This window comes from Chrysoperla carnea, chromosome X (genome assembly GCF_905475395.1).
Source record: "Chrysoperla carnea chromosome X, inChrCarn1.1, whole genome shotgun sequence".
In the NCBI taxonomy this organism is placed as follows: domain Eukaryota; kingdom Metazoa; phylum Arthropoda; class Insecta; order Neuroptera; family Chrysopidae; genus Chrysoperla; species Chrysoperla carnea.
In genome coordinates this window covers 22,061,695-22,083,737 of record NC_058342.1, presented here as the reverse complement: position 1 = coordinate 22,083,737, position 22,043 = coordinate 22,061,695, and the positions used below count along the sequence as shown (strand labels likewise).

The 22,043-nt window shown below is 30.5% G+C and overlaps 15 non-coding genes across 15 annotated transcripts; 6 read left to right on the top strand and 9 right to left on the bottom strand.

Moving 5' to 3' along the window:
- The first annotated feature begins 11,849 nt into the window (after positions 1-11,849).
- Positions 11,850-11,921, top strand: Trnad-guc. The gene has a single exon. It is a non-coding gene; the product is annotated as a tRNA-Asp (tRNA).
- A 352-nt stretch (positions 11,922-12,273) lies between these two features.
- On the top strand, positions 12,274-12,345 carry Trnad-guc. The gene has a single exon. It is a non-coding gene; the product is annotated as a tRNA-Asp (tRNA).
- A 211-nt stretch (positions 12,346-12,556) lies between these two features.
- Positions 12,557-12,628, top strand: Trnad-guc. The gene has a single exon. It is a non-coding gene; the product is annotated as a tRNA-Asp (tRNA).
- Positions 12,629-12,698: 70 nt separating this feature from the next.
- Positions 12,699-12,770, top strand: Trnad-guc. The gene has a single exon. It is a non-coding gene; the product is annotated as a tRNA-Asp (tRNA).
- Positions 12,771-12,840: 70 nt separating this feature from the next.
- Positions 12,841-12,912, top strand: Trnad-guc. Its single transcript has one exon. It is a non-coding gene; the product is annotated as a tRNA-Asp (tRNA).
- A 70-nt stretch (positions 12,913-12,982) lies between these two features.
- Positions 12,983-13,054, top strand: Trnad-guc. The gene has a single exon. It is a non-coding gene; the product is annotated as a tRNA-Asp (tRNA).
- An 896-nt stretch (positions 13,055-13,950) lies between these two features.
- On the bottom strand, positions 13,951-14,022 carry Trnad-guc. The gene has a single exon. It is a non-coding gene; the product is annotated as a tRNA-Asp (tRNA).
- Positions 14,023-14,092: 70 nt separating this feature from the next.
- Positions 14,093-14,164, bottom strand: Trnad-guc. The gene has a single exon. It is a non-coding gene; the product is annotated as a tRNA-Asp (tRNA).
- Positions 14,165-20,386: 6,222 nt separating this feature from the next.
- On the bottom strand, positions 20,387-20,458 carry Trnad-guc. Its single transcript has one exon. It is a non-coding gene; the product is annotated as a tRNA-Asp (tRNA).
- Positions 20,459-20,528: 70 nt separating this feature from the next.
- Positions 20,529-20,600, bottom strand: Trnad-guc. The gene has a single exon. It is a non-coding gene; the product is annotated as a tRNA-Asp (tRNA).
- Positions 20,601-20,670: 70 nt separating this feature from the next.
- Trnad-guc lies at positions 20,671-20,742 on the bottom strand. Its single transcript has one exon. It is a non-coding gene; the product is annotated as a tRNA-Asp (tRNA).
- A 70-nt stretch (positions 20,743-20,812) lies between these two features.
- Trnad-guc lies at positions 20,813-20,884 on the bottom strand. The gene has a single exon. It is a non-coding gene; the product is annotated as a tRNA-Asp (tRNA).
- Positions 20,885-21,522: 638 nt separating this feature from the next.
- On the bottom strand, positions 21,523-21,594 carry Trnad-guc. The gene has a single exon. It is a non-coding gene; the product is annotated as a tRNA-Asp (tRNA).
- Positions 21,595-21,664: 70 nt separating this feature from the next.
- On the bottom strand, positions 21,665-21,736 carry Trnad-guc. The gene has a single exon. It is a non-coding gene; the product is annotated as a tRNA-Asp (tRNA).
- Positions 21,737-21,948: 212 nt separating this feature from the next.
- Positions 21,949-22,020, bottom strand: Trnad-guc. The gene has a single exon. It is a non-coding gene; the product is annotated as a tRNA-Asp (tRNA).
- Positions 22,021-22,043: the final 23 nt, after the last annotated feature.

Here is a 22,043-nt window from a genome sequence, read left to right as displayed (position 1 = left end):
ATAATATATAGGGATTATCTTACAATGAAAATAATATATAATGTAGTTAATTGCTTAAATATTCTGCATATCCAGGGTGCTGTTTCGCTTAAATTGGGTATGCTATCATTGTTTCATAAGAAATCGTACATAATTAACTTGATCAGCATAGTCCAGTGATTTTACGAAAATCCAAGTGGGGTGACCCAAAAGTTTGTGACTAGAATTTTTTATTTATTCATTCAACAGAGGTTTGTTTGGAGACCATTTTTTGGAGAATCTGATTTTGGGTACTCACGAAGTTTTTTTTGTGTGTTTGGTCCATATTTTGCCTTCAATTCATTCAATTAAATTTGATGATTTTGGTGTCGTTGGACTTGTCTGCATTTTATCTTCAAACTGACTTATTTCGAAGTACACGCTACGATTGATAGAAAAAAGTTATTCTTGTTCAACATCAAATATTTTATCGTGAATTTCTTTTTGTAAGTTGTATAAATGAGTTTGAAGATAAAACGCAGACAAGTACAAAGACATCCTAACCCTAAAATTTTAATGAATAGAACGCAGGATGTGGATCAAAACGCAAAAGAAGTTATTTTGCAAGATGTCGGGTTAATTTCGGAAATACGCAAAATCAGGTTTAATGTCTTTAGTGTCACAAATTTCAGTCCGCAACTGTAATGGACTAAGCAATGCATTGGCGCAGAAAGTGGAGGTTTAAGATTTCAAACCCTTCGTATTTCTTTGCCTATGAAGGTAAGGAATTGGAAATGTTGAAATTAGATGCAGCAAATAGTTTGTAAGTACTCTATTAACAAGATTTTTCGATATAATCTGGAACATCTGAATGTAATTTTTCTTAGTTCCAAGGAATAATATTTCAAATTTGCAGTAAAACATAAAGATATCCGATTTTTTCCATGGGTATCTTTTCTCTAGTTTGCAATTTACTGAACCCAAATTAAACAATTTTAGTCCTTTTTCTCCATGGACGTAGAAATACGGGGGGTATGAAATATAAAAATGTCATGTACTACGAAACATTAATGATATCTACATTTTTATACCCTGTATGCATGTAATATATATCAAAACATAAGTTTAGTCCCAAGTTTCTAACGCTTAAAAATATTGATGATACGAACAAAATTTTGGTATAGGTGTTTATAAAATCACCTAATTAGTCTATTTTCGGTTTTCCATCAATCCGTTTATCTGCCTGTTTGTCTGACAACACGTTAACTCCAAAACAAAAACAGATAAGAAGCTGGAATTTATAGCGTGCTCAGGACGTAAAAAGTGAGGTTGAGTTCGTAATTGGGTAACATAGGTCAATTGGGTCTTGGATACGTAGGACCAATTTGTAAACTGTTAGAGATAAAACTAAAGTTTAAATAAACAAAATGTTGCTTATAAAAAAATAAACAACTTTTGTATGAAACAATTTTTCGTAATCATCACTGTTTCCCCACGAGGGCGCAAATTACGTTATAACATTATATATTACATATTATATAAGCGAATATCAGTTATGTGTGTGTAAAACCACAATCACGTGACTGTGACTATCTAAGAATGACCATCTATCTTTACTTGTATTACGTTTGCGTAAAAACAAACATTTGCGTAATCAACACTGTCTATGCATGGTGTTTTAATAATCAAGTCAGTCAATTGTTTGTTTACACTTGTTTATGTTGGTTTTTGTTTTCCAATGAAATAATGTCCACAGACTCAATCTTAGCTGAATGATATTTTGTGTTTCGAGTTACAAGAAACGATTTCAAACTTTCAACTGAAGGGTCACTCATGCTTCAAACAAAACAACTTGATACAAAGTTAAGTTAAATCAATTCATTTTGAGCTGTATTATATCTGGTTTAGTGTTGCACAAACCTTTTAGAGAGTTATGCAGAATATTTAAGCAATTAACTACATTAGATATTATTTTCATTATTAGACAATTAGTACGGTAAAAGATGTTACAAAAATCGGCTAATTAAGGAAAATGAAATAAACCGCTTACTTTTCGCTAAAACGTCATGGAATGTGTTTTTTAGATGTCAAATATTATTAATAAAGAGTTAGTGGTGCAAATGTTTCTATTGGTTAATAAACAATAAATTATTAATTAAATGAAACGGTCAATGCAAAAGTTTACAATTAAAAATTAATAAATAGACAACTTGTATTACGTATAAGTTATACTTGTATAATAGTTTTTCGATTATTTGACAAGCACTCACATATATGTAATACAAGTTTATTTATTAACTTTTAAGTCAATATTTATTGTTTATTAATAAATAGTAAGATTTGCGCCACCAACTCATGCTTTGCTTATGATATTTGACACGTAAGAAACACTTTTCACCAAGATTAGCAAAAAGTAAGCGGTTTTTTTTTTCATTTTCCTTAATTTTTAACATATTTTACTCTACTAAATAAACTATTAAACTGAAATTCAACATGATCGTAATTTAAATAGACATTCACTATTTTCTAACAATTTTTTTAGAATTATTAGCGATTTTCTTAGAATAAATTCTTTCTTTCTATTTAATAAAAAAATTCCTTAGCAATATAAAGACATTCTTTTCTACTTAGGACGCTCATTACACATTGAAATTCTTTATAAAATTTTTTGAAACTTTGTCAAAATAAAGATTTAAGGATGTATGAGCATAACAACAATGTTTGATTTATAGGTAGACTTTTACTCAAAGAATATGTAGTTAAAATTTCAACTAAGTTATCCATGCAAATTTTTAAGAAAGAAATCATTGAAAATCGATATAAAATACATTGATTGCTCTTATGGAGAAATCTCAAAAAAACGGCATGTTTTGAAAGTTTTTGATAATTTTTGGAATGAATTTGAAATGATTGATAATTGAATTGAAAGTAAACATATAAATAATGACAGAAACGAATTGAAACAAGTGCCTCCATATATATAAGGGATGTACGAGCAGGATAGATTTAGGGTTAAAATTATTTTTATCTTATTATTTACTTTGATGATGAATTTTATTATAATTCCATTAACGTAGACGGAAAATAAGAATATAATTTTTCAATATTTGCCTTAGTTTTCGAAAAATCGAAAAATGAATAATTAAAGAAAGTTTTCAATTAGGGCCTTATTAAAGAAATAAAAAATATATTAAAAAACCGTGTCGGTCGAATTTATTAAGGATATACAATCAGTGTTAAAGTTCTCTTACGTATACCTTAAAAAAAATTATATTTTCTCACTTGATAATGAATTATCACATAGCTTGACGAAATCGCTTATTCAAGCTTAGTTTACGAAATATCAAATATCGGAAATTTCGGTAAAATTATTCATTCTTGGTTATTTCGAAAATAAAGCTAGATGTCAATAAATTGTTTGTTATCAAGGTTGAAAATTTGATTACAAATTTCAACCCGTCATATAACCTGCTCGTCCTTCTTTAATTAAATGAATAATTCAATTAGAACATTAATTAAATAAAGCCAGTTAGTATAACAACTAACGATTTTAACTGTTTAAATACCCTGGATATGGCTGAGTATCAACGTTTGAACTATTTATAATCATTAGTTAAATTACACTACAATTATACTTCCATAGCGGTAAGTATAAATAAGTATAATTATTATGTAATCAATTATCAATAACAAAATTATGCAACAATAAAAAAAATTGTTGATGAAACCGTTTATAGATTTGACTTAGAATCGAAAGCATTTTACGTAAATACGATTTGAATATCATCAACTTCTAGATTGGATTTGTAATATTTGTAAATTGTTCAGATAAATTGTGATCTATTATGAATGTGAAATTTAGTGAGGATGTATGGATGTATCAACAAACTATAACTGCTTACCCATTGGTATATATTTTAACATACAGGAACATGTCACATTTGAGAGTTACAATAATTAAGTTATTTTTTTCTCTAGATTCTGAACTTTTTTCTAAATATGACCCCGATACACAAATATCTCTATCACATTTCATTATCTTTCCCATATTCATAAGTATGAACAAGTATGTACATAGAAGTCGTATGGGGTATTTAAAATTCATATTTTCCATATGGTTTGAATAAAATAACAAAAACTAAACGATATAGGTCATCCCGAATATATCCGAAAGATATTAAATTATACAGAAAATAATCATTTTTGAAAAATAAATATTATTCAATTAAACTTTGGATTAAAAGTTTTAAGATATATAATTAAAGTAATGAAATTATGAATAATTGAACAAATCCCTTAAGGAGGTTGGTGTAGTCGATTTTAATGACTACATAATTTATACAAAATATCAAAAGAAAAGCCAATTCTATTGTATTTACAAAATATAAATTAATAATGAGAGGTGGTTGGAACAAAATTAGTGGCTGATTTTTTAAAATGTTATTCTTTAGTTTTCAATCAGATGAAATTTTTTTTTTTGAATAGCTAATACGATTTGAACAAAAATTTTCTTACATAAACATATAAACAAAAACTTTTGATTAAAGATGAAAAACTATTACAAGGAAATTGTATTCTTAAGAGAAATTTTGGAAATGAAAATATACAATTTTGAAAAAGTTAATCGGATAATATAATTTTAAAGAAAATTATTAAATCTTCATAAAATAAGTTTGTTTTGAATTAAATTAATTGCCCCCAACAGCCTTAAACGAGATTATTTAATAAAACATTTATTTTTCATTAAAAATAAATGTGTGAAAATTCATTTAGAATTTCTAAAAAATACTCAGATATATCGCGTGTCATACATTTAAGTCAATTTATTAAGGGTAGGGGGTAAAATAAAGTGGTATATACATATCACACGTAGTGGGGTAAATAAGTGAGTGATATACCTTATAAAGACGCAACGGGGGTTACATATTTAATTATATATAATTTTCATATATTAGAAATAATGTTACGAAGAACCCACCGTGAAGTAACTTCGAATAAAACAGAAACAAAAAAATTGAGACACTTTTTTAAAATTGAATCACACAGGAAATAGATTTTAAAAAGTGTTTTTCGATAATCGGAAATAAATTTTGAAATATTTGTTATCCCTAATCGCTTTCCTAATTTCCTTTTAGATTTCCGGTAACCATTAAGTATGATGACTATTCAAAAATTGTATAGAAAACAGAAACAGGTCATTATTATACATACACGTTATATAAAACGTCTATTATATTTAAAAATTTGCTTTTAACTAAGTTATTTATCTGTTATTTTTCTTCAATGAAAATATCTACAGTTAGATTTAAGATAAAACACGATTTTCTATTGTTCAAACTACTAGATTTTCCTTTGTTCGAAAAAAGACCAATTTTTTCACGAAGGAAATATTTTATACAAAAAATAATTTTTTGTTTACAACAACTAATTAAAAAAATTTGAAATTTTTAAAAAAAATACTTACAGTTTAATTTTTTTTAAACGCGAAAACAAATTTTTAAAATTATTTTTAAAATTTTGAAAAAAAAAAAAAATTTAATTTATCATAACAATATCATAATTGTTGTAAAAGTAAGTCTTCAGTCAATCAAAATAAATGATAATTTTCAAAAATAATGACACTTTTCACTATGAAATGTTTTCGAAAGTGTTACGGAAAATGAACTGCAGTTTGCAACCTGCGTGTGCCTTCCTTATATAGCGGGTTTTCACAGGAATATAGTTTTGAGTGAAAATATACCACACATTGTGTAATATGAATATACACATTATTGTCGTATATAAAGTTTTTCCGCTTTTCATGTTATTCTAAAAAATAATTTTTCTTAAATTATTTTAAATTTCTTGGTCATTTATTGAGTTCTTTTGGTCATTTGGCTTTACAATCAAATTTGTTAAAAGTTTGTATTTAAAAAAAAAATTTCGACTTGGTTTTCCACAAAATAATTAAATTTATTTTATTAAATTTAAAAGTAAATTGTTGGAGAATTTTTTTTAAATCATGTAAATTTAAAATAAATTTTGAAAAATTTTAATTTTTGAAATCAAAATATAAGTACAATATTATATTCCCTTTTTGTGTACGTAATACGCATGCGCTAGTTGTTAAAAAGAAGCAACAGTTATGTGGAAAAATCAATAATCCCTGTAAGATGAAATAGTATACGCTAAAATGAACTATTAACATTATATGATAAATAAAGAGGGCATATCAAACAAGTGCCAATGGCCAGATTCGAACCGCAAGTCGAGAAATCCGAATATCTTCTCCACTAACCAAGTAAAATCAACACCACCCCCCTAATTTTTCTTCCCCCACTTTCCCCTTCATTTCCACTTTATAAAAACCCTTAATAATAATATGACATACACATATAATAACAAACAGTGGTAAAAGTGGCCTTTAGAAATCAGACTAATAAATTTCTGATAGTATATTCTGAAGTATATTTTATTATACCATGCATATTATGTAATATGCAAGGTATACTAAGTTTAGTCCCAAGTATGTAACGCTTAAAAATATTGATGCCACGCACAAAATTTTGCTATAGGTGTTCATAGAATCGTCTAATTAGTCCATTTCCGGTTGTCCGTCCGTCCGTCTGTGGGCACGATAACTCAAAAATGAAAAAATATATCAAGCTAAAATTTTTACAGCGTACTCAGGACGTAAAAAGTGAGGTCGAGTTCGTAAATGAGCAAGATAGGTCAATTGGGTCATGACCTATGGGTTCGTAGAACCCATCTTGTAAACCGTTAGAGATAGAACAAAAAATTAAATGTAAAAAATGTTCCTTATCCAAAAATAAACTACTTTTGTTTGAAACATTTTGTCGTAAACATCACTGTTTACCCGTGAAGGCGCAAATTAGGCGTAAATTGTATAGTATGTCTTATACAAATTGTATATGTATGTGCAATGTGATACAGTAATCAACACTGTCTATACATGGTATATCAACAATTAACTCAGTCAATTGTTTGTTTTCACTTGTTCATTAATAAATTATAGTAAAATTTATTTTATGATACTCTATATATAAGCGACTTACCACTGATTGACCCATCACGAAATCTCCGAAACTATCGATCCGATTAACTTCAAATTTCGAATTTGATTTACCTCTTTCGTGACATAGACGTCCATTAAGAACGGATTTAACGGAATTCCTATACCAACGAATTTTCCTATTTGTAATTTAATTTTTATTTACTTTTTTCTGAAAAATTCGTTAAAAATAAACAATGGGAAAAAAAGTCCTAATAGGTCAGTTTTGTAAAAATTTCTGTTTGTTTCAAAAAAAAAGAAGATAGATTACTCTTACAAATTAAATAATTTTTTACCTTGGTTAAAGAAATTTAAACAGTTTTTCTGAGAACTGTTTGAGGTAGAAAGTGATGACAGATTTTCGGCCGAATCGAAAAGAGGCGGATTTAAAAGTGGTCGATTAATACTCTCCGATATCCATTAGCTTAAGGGATAAGGTCTACTGGGGATCCTGCCACAATAAATAACGGGAAGGCATCCCAAAACACAGTGCCTCGTGGTTGATGTGGAAATCTGTGTATTAACTGACTGGCACTATATTTTCCTATTTACAATTTCAAAAATTTACAATAAATACCAAATCGAAATTAAACATTTCGTTAATAAAAGAAGTATACATTCACATCCAAATGGTTAGTGTGCCCAGCGAAGCGGGCGGGAATCAACTAGTGACAAATATTTCCAATTCTATTATACTATAGTTAATATATTCCAAATTTTAGGTTTTAGAACATTCAAATAAAAAATTACTTGGTAGAAATAGGTAGTACCACAAGCAGGCACGAAGTCAGCATTCGAAAAAGGTGGTGGGCACGCCGGCACGGCACAGCCATGCGAAAATCAGCCAAATGGAAGTCGGAGTATGAATTCGCTCATGATTGATTAAGGTGCATTCAAACAAAGGAGGTGTTTACAAAATATACGATTTGACTGACCAAAATTTTGTACAGTGTCCCTCCGGGAGGGAGTTAACACTAAGGCAGGACAGGCAAATAGGATATGTTAATTTATAAAAATGTTTTATCAAATATATATTATAACAAGTGAAAACAAACAATTGACTGAGTTAATTGTTGAAATACCATGAATAGACAGTGTTGACTACGGAATCGTATGTTTTTTCATGTCATGTAAGTAAAGAGATAGTCAGTCATACATACATGTCACACACACATGTAATACATGACTGATACGCCCATGTAATACAAACTATTCAATGTTCGAACCTAATTTGCGCCCTCACGGGTAAACAGTGATGTTTTCGAATTAAATGTTTTAAACAAAAGTTGTTTATTTTTATTATAAGGAACATTTTACCAAGCGAAGTATAGAAAACGATCTCTCTGCGATAGTTAGCTCTCCGGAAGAGTTGTCAGTATTTGTAAGAATCGCATGCTCCAATTAGAAGAGCTACCGACTGTGATATGGCGGAATTGTTTTCATATTCTTTTTTCCAACCAGAGTCGGTATTCAATTATAACAGTTAATTCAGTATCAATAAAGTTGGGTAAAATGACGACAATTTTTCTCCCGAAATTATTGAAAACATTTCTAGGTTTTGAAACTACGTTTTGAAACATTCTTTCGATTTTTGGAATTAACATGATTTGAAACGAATTTTCCTCCCTAAACATTATATGGGAATATCAGTTATGCGTGTATGTGACGTGTATGTATGTGTGGCAATCTAAGAGTGGCCATCTGTCTCTGTCTATACATGGTATTTAAAAAAAATCACTCAATTGTTTGTTTTTACTTGTTATTTCTAATTTCGGGATGAAAACAATTACTACTTTGTATAAGAAAGTTAATAAATAAGGAGTTTTTCTTTACAAATAAAAGGAAATCGCTCATGAATGCCTCAATAAAAAAAACTTAAACATATATTTTCTTTATATATTTGAAATTTTCACATTGTCATTTGTAATGAAAACATAATAATTTTATTGAGTTAAATTTTTTACAATCATTATATGACAGTAAAAATCATATGGAAATTCATCCAGTATTTGTCTCTAATTGGCTTGTTAGTGTAAATCCCTGGTGACAATAATAATATCAATTCTCATTCAGGTTTTCCACACATCCACATCTCTAGATGTTTCTCTCAAGAAATCATCAATCTACTGATGTGAAAAATTGCATACAATTTGATATGAAAATGACTAACTATATTATGTGTTTTTATTTGTTGCTTTTGCTATAAACATGTTATTTATTTGGTGTGTACTATAATTAGTATATGTAAGACGATTTGTTATGTTACCTAAAGTGTAACGTTGTTCTCATCATGCACTCAACTATATGCAATTAATATTTATAGTTGACGTTCACTAATTTTATACTTAATATCACAAATGAACTATTTTACTATAGCAGGATGTAAAGCTGCGACTCTTTAGTTTCACACGAAAATATCATTTATTCTACTAGGTTAAAATGTAACTTTTTGGTGGTAAGCTTTACAAAAAAAAATACAAAAGATTTAGACATGAAATGAAATGTTGTAGTTCCATATTTATGTCTAGATGTGTTATCAATCATTATTTTTAGAAAAAATTATATAAATAATAAATAATAAAAAAACAACAGTATTTTTTATTTATTACAATGTATATATCAATATTTATGCAGGGACAGTGGCACCATCTATGAGCTACATCTAATACTAATACATTTAATATTAATTTTAATTGAGTGCCCATCTGTAGATTCTTTCAAGTATTAAAAAACGTATTAATGAAAAATACAAGAAACGTGATAACAAAACAAAAACAATTAATTTTTGCAGTTCTACTGTAGAATAACAGTAATAAAAATTTAAGTGATATTAATACAAGTAATGAAAAATTTTTAATTATAGTTATTATAATTTTAAAGTTATTAATTAATTGTTATTAAAGCAATAAAATGCTACGACGTCGTACGTTGACGGGTCGTTAAGAGGGTGATCGTAATCGAGCATTATGGGTGATGATCGGAAACGACGAAAACAAGATCAAGAAGAATTATATCTTTATCAAAATGATATTAATTTTAAAATGTATGCAGAATTTTTTGAGATTGCTCAAAAGAATTTGAATTTTGAAGTATGCAATGTATGTCATCGTCGTTGGTTTGATTTACAAATTAATAAAGATGGGTTTTGTTGTGTTTCTCATAAATTTAAAATAAAAAATGAATTGAATATTTTCACAGCGGATAATAACATGGATCCTGGTTTACAACATGATGTTTTAAAGAAATAAAAGTTTGTTGAGGAACAATTAAATAAAAAAATATTTGTCAATAATTGAAGTATAATTTTATTTTAGAAATATACATTTTATATGATACCATTCGCGAGCCATTACAAAGTTATACTTTTAGCTAATTTTATAAAAAAAACATTTAAAAATCGTTCTGAATATATTATCGAGGATTAGGCACCATCTCTATATCTCAGCCGAAATAATAATAATAAATCAACAAAACCACTCTAGCATTCATAGTAAATCCTTTCTACATAAATAGAAACGAAATCCACATTGAGTCATTTGGAGTTGATACTGGATCTCTAGAAATATAATTGATCGATTTAAAAAGTAAAGCTTTGTGGAAAGTTGAAAAGCAAGTTGGAAGATAGTTATTGAAATGAATACCACGGTACTTGAAATAATACCACGATAATTGAATTTCCCGCCATTTTAGTCATCAAAACAAACCGGCAGGGGATGATCAAAATTTTTGAGCAATAGATTCCAAAACTAGAAAGTACAAGTTTTCTAATGAGCACGATAAGATTTTAGATAACGCTTGTTTTATAAAATGACGGCCAGATGAAATAACGCCTAAAATGTGGAAAAATTCCATTTTTGGACATGTTTAAAAACGAAAAGTGGTAGAGTGGTAAAAATTTTTAAGAAACAATATGCAAGGGCTTAATAGAAGGCAGTTTCAGTTTTCGAAAGATATGAAAAAAATTTCAGTTCGAGGATTAATTCAAATGGTACGGGTTTTTAAATCCAGAAGTGTCAATTTTGCTTAGAAAGCGAATATCTTGGTCCAAAATGCTCATACGGGAATTTTTTATCGCTCAAGAAAAATAAACAAGCTTTCAAGTGGTATAAACAAATTTGTTGTAAAATAAATTTTAAAATTTTGGTACGCTTCTGAACTTCATATAAAATTTAGAGATAACATTTTTCACCCTTTCAACCCTTCTTGCAGGGCGTTAAAGGGTGATTTATAATTTACAGGGACTTGACAGCAGGCTTTTTTTTTAATTGAAAGTACGAAAATAGGCCAGAAATTTGTAAAAACTATCAATGATTTTCGGTTTAAATCAGAAACACTTCTTACATTCTTACAATTTAATTAAAAAAAATAGTTCATAAGGAATCGATGAAAATATCTGTTTATTTTTTTGCTCAGATAACAAAAAATATCAATTGAGAAAAATTTTTTTTTTCAAATAAGTTATTTTTCCTACTACAAAAAATATAGAGTTCCACTTGAACAATTTAAGTTGACCACTGTTTAACTTAGAACCTATCCACCTAAAACATGACCAAAGTTTTGTCTGAAACAATTTTCTGTATTTAAATTATTTTTAATTTTTTTGGAAATGTAAAGTTAAAAAAAACAAAATTAAAAAAAAAAAACAGCGAAAAATAATTAAAATGCTAAAAAAGTACTTGGCGTAAAATTTAGCATCTCTCAGTCAATTTTGATAAAAGATAGTCGAATAAAAAACGATAATGTCAGCTACAACTTTATTTAGATTGATGGAAATATTTTTCTCTCTGGTTTTGTTCTAAGAACATTTTATGACTTCTGAAAATATAAGACAAATTAAAAGTCTTCGGTAGTATAGTGGTCAGTATCCCCGCCTGTCACGCGGGAGACCGGGGTTCGATTCCCCGCCGGAGAGAATCATTTTTTGTAATTTTTAAAAATACTGATCAAATAATTCTGAAAAGATATAAGGACATATTAACAAGTCTTCTGTAGTATAGTGGTCGGTATCCCCGCCTGTGACGCGGGAGACCGGGGTTCGATTCACCGCCGGAGAGAATCATTTTGTCTAATTTTTTAAAATAATGATAGAATATTTCTGGAAAGATATTGAGACTGACTAACAAGTTTTCGGTAGTATAGTGGTCAGTATCCCCGCCTGTCACGCGGGAGACCGGGTTTGATTCCCCGCCGGAGAGAATCATTTTGTCTAATTTTTTAAAATAATGATAAAATTTTCTGGAAAGATATTGAGACTGACTAACAAGTCTTCGGTAGTATAGTGGTCAGTATCCCCGCCTGTCACGCGGGAGACCGGGGTTCGATTCCCCGCCGGAGAGAATCATTTTGTCTAATTTTTTTAAGTTATGATAAAATATTTCTGGAAAGATATTGAAACAGACTAACAAGTCTTCGGTAGTAATTTGGTCAGTATCCCCGCCTGTCACGCGGGAGACCGGGGTTCGATTCCCCGCCGGAGAGAATCATTTTGTCTAATTTTTTAAAATAATGATAAAATATTTTTGAAAGATATTAAGACAGACTAACAAGTCTTCGGTAGTATAGTGGTCAGTATCCCCGCCTGTCACGCGGGAGACCGGGGTTCGATTCCCCGCCGGAGAGAATCATTTTGTCTAATTTTTTAAAATAATGATAAAATATTTCTGGAAAGATATTAAGACAGACTAACAAGTCTTCGGTAGTATAGTGGTCAGTATCCCCGCCTGTCACGCGGGAGACCGGGGTTCGATTCCCCGCCGGAGAGAATCATTTTGTCTAATTTTTTTAAGTTATGATAAAATATTTCTGGAAAGATATTGAGACAGACTAACAAGTCTTCGGTAGTATAGTGGTCAGTATCCCCGCCTGTCACGCGGGAGACCGGGGTTCGATTCCCCGCCGGAGAGAATCATTTTGTCTAATTTTTTAAAATAATGATAAAATATTTCTGGAAAGATATTAAGACAGACTAATAAGTCTTCGGTAGTATAGTGGTCAGTATCCCCGCCTGTCACGCGGGAGACCGGGGTTCGATTCCCCGCCGGAGAGAAATATTTTATCAATGGTTTTATAGGATCGAAATACATTATTCTATTTATAATTATCAATTTCCTGTTACTATTCCTATTGCTATGTGGTTTTAATTTTATACTGACCCACTCAAAATATGGTTTGCTATATCAAACACAATATTATCGGAACTTAATTTTGAGGTGTGATTAATTTTGAATGAGTATTCTCTAATTATTTCTGTGGTTATGAATCTCGAAATCACAGGAAATTCATTGTATTAATCATTTCCTTATTAATATAGTGATTAGCTATAGTCTTTCGATAGCGAATTTTATTTAATAAAGTCATCATATTCATAATATATGTATTTACACATTTACTTTTCGGCAATAAAATTTATTATTATTATTTATTTATTTATAAAAGACAATTGTTTACGTATTACATAACTCTTGTAGATGATGTATATACAGATCACATAATGTATATACAGTGGAACTTGGATAAGGGGGACCTGGATAAGTGAGAAACTACCATAAGATGGGCACGGCACAGCCACCCGACAATCGGCCAAATACTAGTCGGAGTATGAACTCGCTCATAATCGAAATACAGCGTTCCTGCAAAGGATATGTTAACAAGATATATGACGCCCTAACCAAGATTTTTTACAGTGTATTTGCTCACGTGGGCAAAGTCATGGGGCGAACACAAGTGAATTATAAAACCTGTAAAATGATAGTTTGTTCGCATACAAAAATTTACAAAAGTAAATGTGTGATTATTTACACATCATCACGCGTGTTATTTAGACCTTAACTACTGAACAATAATAAATACTGACCACTGTATTACCGAAGCTTTGTTAAGGAGTAAATAAAAATCGGACGAAAATTCTTAAATGTAATAAAAATAAGTGAATAAAAAAGTTTCTCTCCGGCGGGGAATCGAACCCCGGTCTCCCGCGTGACAGGCGGGGATACTGACCACTATACTACCGAAGACTTGTTAATATGGCATTATATCTTTTCAGAACTATTTGATAATAATTTCAAAAAGTTTGAAAAAATGATTCTCTCCGGCGGGGAATCGAACCCCGGTCTCCCGCGTGACAGGCGGGGATACTGACCACTATACTACCGAAGACTTGTTATTCTGTCTTAATATCTTTCCACAAATATTTTATCATAACTTTAAAGAACTCGCGGAATCAAGCATGTGTAACAGTCTCCTGTGTAACAGGTATGGATATGGCCACTATACTATCGAAGATTTTATATTTACAAAACATGATTCCGAAATTGTAATAACTTGACATCTTTTACAAATGAAACGATTATTCAAATTGTAAGTATAAAAAAAATTCATTAAAACACTAAGAAGTGGTCATTATTTGTTTTTATAAAATAAAAATACAAATGCACAAAACATAAACAGTTACTATTATGACTGAGACTGTGTGAGGGACATGAACGATGATATACATTTTAACTTCCTGCTTACAAGTTATTGTTTTCTTCGAAAAATGAAATCGAAATGTTATAATTTCGTTACACTGACAAAAAAATTAGAATGATCCCGACAACCTTATCCCGAAGTTGACCGTTTCATATTGAAATAGAGTAAAAATATTGTCAAACAATTTCCTAATGATTGGAACAAGTACAACTAAATATTTCATTTACAATAGAATGGGATTGAATTTAAAATATGAATTCAATGGTACAAAATTACTGAAGTTAAATAAGCAAAATCATTACTTCTTTGAAAGATATTGATTTTAGTTTGAAGTCGTGCATTTTATTGATAACTTAGATTTAAATCCATTAAATATAAATTAGTTGCTAACTTGGCTAGTCATGTGACGTCCGAATTACTTTAATAGGGTATTATCGTAAGTAAAAAATTAAATTATGAAATTTGAAAAAAGTTAAAATTTATGTAAAAATATACTTAAATATTCTGATTTCGAGTCATAAAAGCACATTTTTCTTTTAAAATATTAAAATTAAAAATCGTAATTTTTAAACTGTATATCACGTGACCTAAAACGCGGGTAAGCCCTGATGTGATGTCATATCGGTATGAGCCATAGACCATCAATTAGTTCAGTGTAGACAGCTGGGTATAATATATCCATAGATAATAAGTATTTATATTTATTATAATCAGATGTCTATGAATATATCTGTCAAACTTATTTGTGTTATTTCGTGTAACGATGCCGATATTATGTCATTAAAAAGGTTTAAAATTTAATTTAAGTTTTTGGCAAGAAAGCGTGTGTATTTTTTAGAAATAAATTTTTGGTGGCTTTTTATTAGCAAAATCAACATTTTGAAGTACTTCAAAAATAGTAGAAAACCCTATTGTTTTTATGATCAGGCGAGCGAAGTGAGCCTCTACTAGGTGTAGATGTGTTATCAATCATTATTTTTAGAAAAAATTATATAAATAATAAATAATAAAAAACAACAGTATTTTTTATTTATTACAAGTATGTATACAATCTATATATATGCAGAGACAGTGACACCATCTGTGAGCTACATCTGATACTAATATATAATTGGCTACACTTAATATTAATTTTAATTGAGTGGCCATCTGTAGATTCTTTCAAGTATTAAAAAACTTCATAATGAAAAATACAAAAAACGTGATAAAAAAACAAAAACAATTAATTGTTGCAGTTCTACTGTAGAATAACAGTAATAAAAAATTTAAGTGATATTAATACAAGTAATGAAAAAATTTTAATTATAGTTATTATAACTTTAAAGTTATTTATTAATTAATTGTAATTTTAGTAATAAAATGCCACGACGTCGTACGTTGACGGGTCGTAGAGAGCGTGATCGTAATCAATCGTTAATGCGTGATCATCGGAAACGACGAAAACAAAATCAAGAAGAATTATATCTTTATCAAAATGATATTAATTTTAAAATGTATGCAGAAAATTTTGAGATTGCTCAAAAGAATTTGAATTTTGAAGTATATATTGTATGTCATCGTCGTTGGTTTGATTTACAAATTAATAAAGATTGGTTTTGTTGTGTTTGTCATAAATTTAAAATAAAAAATGAATTGAATATTTTCACAGCGGATAATAACATGGATCCTGGTTTACAACCTCATGTTTTAAAGAAATTAACGTTTGTTGAGGAACAATTTAATTAAAAATATTATTATAGCTATACTTTTAGCTAGTTTTTAGAATGAATTGAATCTGTAAAAATCCGTCATTATCTTAGTCCCTAAAAATCATATTCACCACCGACTTGTTTAAGGTGGGTATCCTCATAATATATAAACAACACAATCAAAACGGGGTAGGGGTTTTGTAATTTTAGAACAAGGTTGTAACTAAATGACTCGATCAGTTTTATTATATATGCAAATGTCAAGAATACATCAATGGGCATGTTTACTGGAATGTAACGAGACTGACGCCCGGCACGGCCGTATGTATATAATCATCATATTCCAATAATATATGTTATACTACAGTTAAAACCGATTATAACGATGAATGAGTTCTTACGAACAAATATAAATTCGCATGTGAACATAACGTCTATAACGACAAATTGGTTATAGCGACTTCCTATCAGTAGAATTGGTTGTCGATAACAACCAATATATAGGGGAAGAACGGGTAAAAAGGATATACATTATAATCATTTCTATTCTTAACTTTTTCCAATAATTCTTCGGGTAATTGAAGTTTATAATTAAAGTAAAATAAAAATAAAGCCAACATTATTCATTTTGACTGCCTTGAGCACCAGGAATCTGGTACCCGATTCTGTCGCGATGTTCGTGTTCAGCGACCGCAAAAATCCCCGAATAACAAGTTTGGTATCATTTTCATCACTATTAACCGAATTGCGAATTTAGTATATTTACAGTTAATTTAAAATTATAAAATGCATATTATTTTTCCAAATTACATATTTTTAATTTCTTATGAATCAATTTAGGTCAAAAAAATTTCCTGACACTCCAGCGAACCGAAAACCGCATTCAACTTACAGTTCAAATTTTTCGAACTTTAACCCTCTTTGGTGTTTCGTTTCTGTGACTAATAAGTGAATAAATAAATTTCTCAAAACAATTAAAAAATCTTTTGTTATTGTAATAAGTATCGCTAAACTCATTTCAATATATTTCAAGTTTTTATTTATTTTCGTAATTTTAAGCATTTAAAGGAAGAATTTCTGAGTGAGTGACATTTCGTTTACCGATAACTTCATAGGGTTAAAAAATTGTAATTAACTTAAACAATTCACGTCACCCTGTGCGCGCGCTTCATAAAAATTCTCATCATTTTTTTATAACGCCAAAACAAAAATTTCCGAAACTAAAATCTTTTTGTTAAATTTATCAGAATGATAATTAAGTTTTGTAATCGGTTAAAAAATTCGGATGTTATTTGGTTCATTGTATGTAATTTTTTAATTCGAAACAGTATTTCAGAAAACACTGTTGACTACTAATTTGAAAATTTTTTCCATCGAATTGTATAGAATATTCTGAAATTTTTAAGCAATTCGGAAGAATTTCACATAATGTTGTAAAAGAATAATATTTGAGAAAAAAGCTGTATAATATTCGAGGAAATTCGACCAAATTATGTTAAACGTTATACAAGACTCAAAAAAACATTATTGTCACAAAAGTCAAAAATTTGCAGTTTTTCACTCTTTAATAAATAGATTGATGTTGTAGATTCTATCCTCCGAAAATGCCAATGGCGTAAAGGAATTAAGGACACAACCTCCTTTGAGAAAGTTTCCGAAAAAAATAAGTGGGCTAGAGTTATATTTAACCATCATTGTAATAACAAGATAGATAGAATTTTGAACAAATCTGGAATTTCAGTTGGTTTTTCATCTCAGAAATTACAACACACCTTGGATCAAACCAAGGATCCAATTCCGGACGCCCAGAAATCGGGTATCTACCAGATTTCTTGCTCGAATATAGAAATTAAAATGATCAGCACTATAGAGAGTGCTGGAAGAGAAATTAAATTATCATTACGAAAACTTAAATTAAAAATTAATACTGATTTTAAAATTGTCAGCTTTTGTTGGTATGCGTGTGACTACTTGAGTTGAAAGCTTCAAACTGGTTGTCAACCAAGTTGTGTGTGTGTTCAATGTCGTTTCAACCAATTTTGACTGTATATAAATATTAGTATAAGTGTAGTACCCCAAACTTCTTTTAAATGTCATTTGCCTGCTGATAGCATGCTTATTTGCTCGGTATGTGATGTCGGATATTTGTGTATTTAACAGTTTGCAGACTTAATTTATCAGAGAGATAAGAGATAGGTAATCTGCATGTATTGAAGAAAAACTTATTCAATTACATAACAATTACTCCCAATATAGTTCAACAACGAATGGTAGTAATAGATAAAGTGTCTATTCATACAATTGTCTTATCATCCGGATCACAATTACGCGAATCACTTACACCAAATTTACACTGTCAAAAAAATATAATCGAAATAAATGGTTGGCAGCCTACACAGTAGGTCAAAATTCACGCAGTTATTGCAGTTATTCATCAGCTTCTTTTCAATCTTCGAAACAATTTTTGGCAAAGCTCTCAGAATCTTTTGAATAGTAATTTAGAATGGTGCTACATCGTATTTACATAAAAATTTACGAATATCTGTACAATTATTGACACAACCCTATGTCTTCGATAATATAGTTTAAGTTCGATTATTATTTATTCTTAAACAACCCTTCGGTAGAATAGTGATCAGTAGCCCCGATTCCCCGCCGGAGAGAATCATATAAAAATTTTTGTAAAATTATTAATTACCTCTCAACACGTCTTCGGTAGTATAGTGGTCAGTATCCCCGCCTGTCACGTGGAAGACCAGCTTGATTATTATACTTAATTATTTGAGTAATGAAGCTTGAATAAGATATTTTTTTTTAAATATCCATATTGTAATTAAAAATTTTTTTCAGGTGGTTTCCAACTACAGGTGGTTTCACCTACCTCATAATCGAACCACGGGGTTGTCACGTTTCGCTTTATTTATTATAACAAGGTGTATCAGGTTTTAATTCGAACAATTGAATGGTCGTAAGATCTTTGAAAAAGAAAATTTCATATCAATTAGTAAAAAATAGGCTTAATTCCGTTTTAATATTTTTAAGCGTTACAAACTTTAAACTATACTGTGTATACCTTGATATATTTCATATATATATGATATTAAAATAACATTTTTTTTAAACTTATGAAAAAATGATTCTCAAAATTGATTGATTTTTGCACCTCGTCAATATGGGTCGGATGAGTCGGCCCTGTTGGTTACTGTATGTCCCAATTTATACAGAATGTTCGATTTACATCTAGGCATATAAATATCACGAGTATGACAGAATACATACGTTAAGCAATGCATCTAAGTAAGAGTTATTAGATTATAGGTGTTCTATTAAACTGCAAAAGTGACTTGTATCGTGGCTTATCTGTTGTAGTTCATCTATTCAACTAAGAAACTCCCACTCTCCAAAGGTCTTAAAACTATCTCAACGCATATTGAAGCTTCAATACATGTATATAATACCTCACCTAGATGCATTGTTTAACGCATGTATTATGTCATATTCGTGATATTTATATGCCTAGATGTAAGTCGAACATTCTGTATATTATATTGGATGTAAGACACATCCATTGTATTGAATTGCATCAATAAACATCTAATCAGTTATATTGAGAACTTGATAATTACAATATTAATTTCGATTATATGTTTTTTTTTTCAGGCAAATAAATTTATCCCTGTATTTTGTACACAATTATTTTGCGTTTCAATTAATTGAACGGGGGGTTACAACAACATTATTGTACGCCTTTAAATGTTTTTATTATTTAATCATTTTATCGTTATTCTATAAGGGCGATGAAAATTTAATACAATTATTACCATTATTATTAAGGATGTTCCGACTAGTCGGTAAAGCCCACTATCAGGCCACATTCGTAGTCAGCGAATAGTCGACGAAAAATCTTAAATGTAGCAAAAGTAAGTGTGAAAAAAAGTCTCTCCGGCGGGAAATCAAACCCCAGTCTCCCGCGTGACAGGCGGGGATACTGACCACTATACTACCGAAGACTTTTTAGTATGTCTTAATATCTTTCCAGAAATATTTTATCATTATTTTAAAAAATTAGACAAAATGATTCTCTCCGGTGGGGAATCGAACCCCGGTTTCCCGCGTGACAGGCGGGGATACTGACCACTATACTACCGAAGAATTGTTAGTCTGTCTTAATTTCTTTCCAGAAATATTTTATCATTATTTTAAAAAATTAGACAAAATGATTCTCTCCGGCGGGGAATCGAACCCCGGTCTCCCGCGTGACAGGCGGGGATACTGACCACTATACTACCGAAGACTTGTCAGTCTGTCTTAATATCTTTCCAGAAATATTTTGTCATTATTTTAAAAAATTAGACAAAATGATTCTCTCCGGCGGGGAATCGAACCCCGGTCTCCCGCGTGACAGGCGGGGATACTGACCACTATACTACCGAAGACTTGTTAGTCTGTCTTAATATCTTTCCAGAAATATTTTATCATTTTTAAAAAAAATTAGACAAAATGATTCTCTCCGGCGGGGAATCGAACCCCGGTCTCCCGCGTGACAGGCGGGGATACTGACCACTATACTACCGAAGACTTGTTAGTCTGTCTTAATATCTTTCCAGAAATATTTTATCATTATTTTAAAAAATTAGACAAAATGATTCTCTCCGGCGGGGAATCGAACCCCGGTCTCCCGCGTGACAGGCGGGGATACTGACCACTATACTACCGAAGACTTGTTAGTCTGTCTTAATATCTTTCCAGAAATGTTTTATCATTATTTTAAAAAATTAGACAAAATGATTCTCTCCGGCGGGGAATTGAACCCCGGTCTCCCGCGTGACAGGCGGGGATACTGACCACTATACTACCGAAGACTTGTTAGTCGGTCTTAATTTCTTTCCAGAAATATTTTATCATTATTTTAAAAAATTAGACAAAATGATTCTCTCCGGCGGGGAATCGAACCCCGGTCTCCCGCGTGACAGGCGGGGAAACTGAACACTATACTACCGAAGACTTATTATTCTTTCTTAATATCTTTCCAGAAATATTTTATCATTATTTTAAAAAATTAGACAAAATGATTCTCTCCGGCGGGGAATCGAACCCCGGTCTCACGCGTGACACGCGGGGATACTGACCACTATACTACCGAAGACTTGTTAGTCTGTCTTAATATCTTTCCAGAAATATTTTATCATAACTTAAAAAAATTAGACAAAATGATTCTCTCCGGCAGGGAATCGAACCCCGGTCTCCCGCGTGACAGGCGGGGATACTAACCACTATACTACCGAAGACTTGTTAGTCTGTCTTAATATCTTTCCACAAATATTTTATCATTATTTTAAAAAATTATACAAAATGATTCTCTCCGGCGGGGAATCGAACCCCGGTCTCCCGCGTGACAGGCGGGGATACTGACCACTATACTACCGAAGACTTGTTAGTCTGTCTTAATATCTTTCCAGAAATATTTTATCATTATTATAAAAAATTAGACAAAAATGTTCTCTCCGGCGGGGAATCGAACCCCGGTCTCCCGCGTGACAGGCGGGGATACTGACCACTATACTACCGAAGAATTGTTAGTCTGTCTTAATTTCTTTCCAGAAATATTTTATCATTATTTTAAAAAATTAGACAAAATGATTCTCTCCGGCGGGGAATCGAACCCCGGTCTCCCGCGTGACAGGCGGGGAAACTGAACACTATACTACCGAAGATTTATTATTCTTTCTTAATATCTTTCCAGAAATATTTTGTCATTATTTTAAAAAATTAGACAAAATGATTCTCTCCGGCGGGGAATCGAACCCCGGTCTCCCGCGTGACAGGCGGGGATACTGACCACTATACTACCGAAGACTTGTTAGTCTGTCTTAATATCT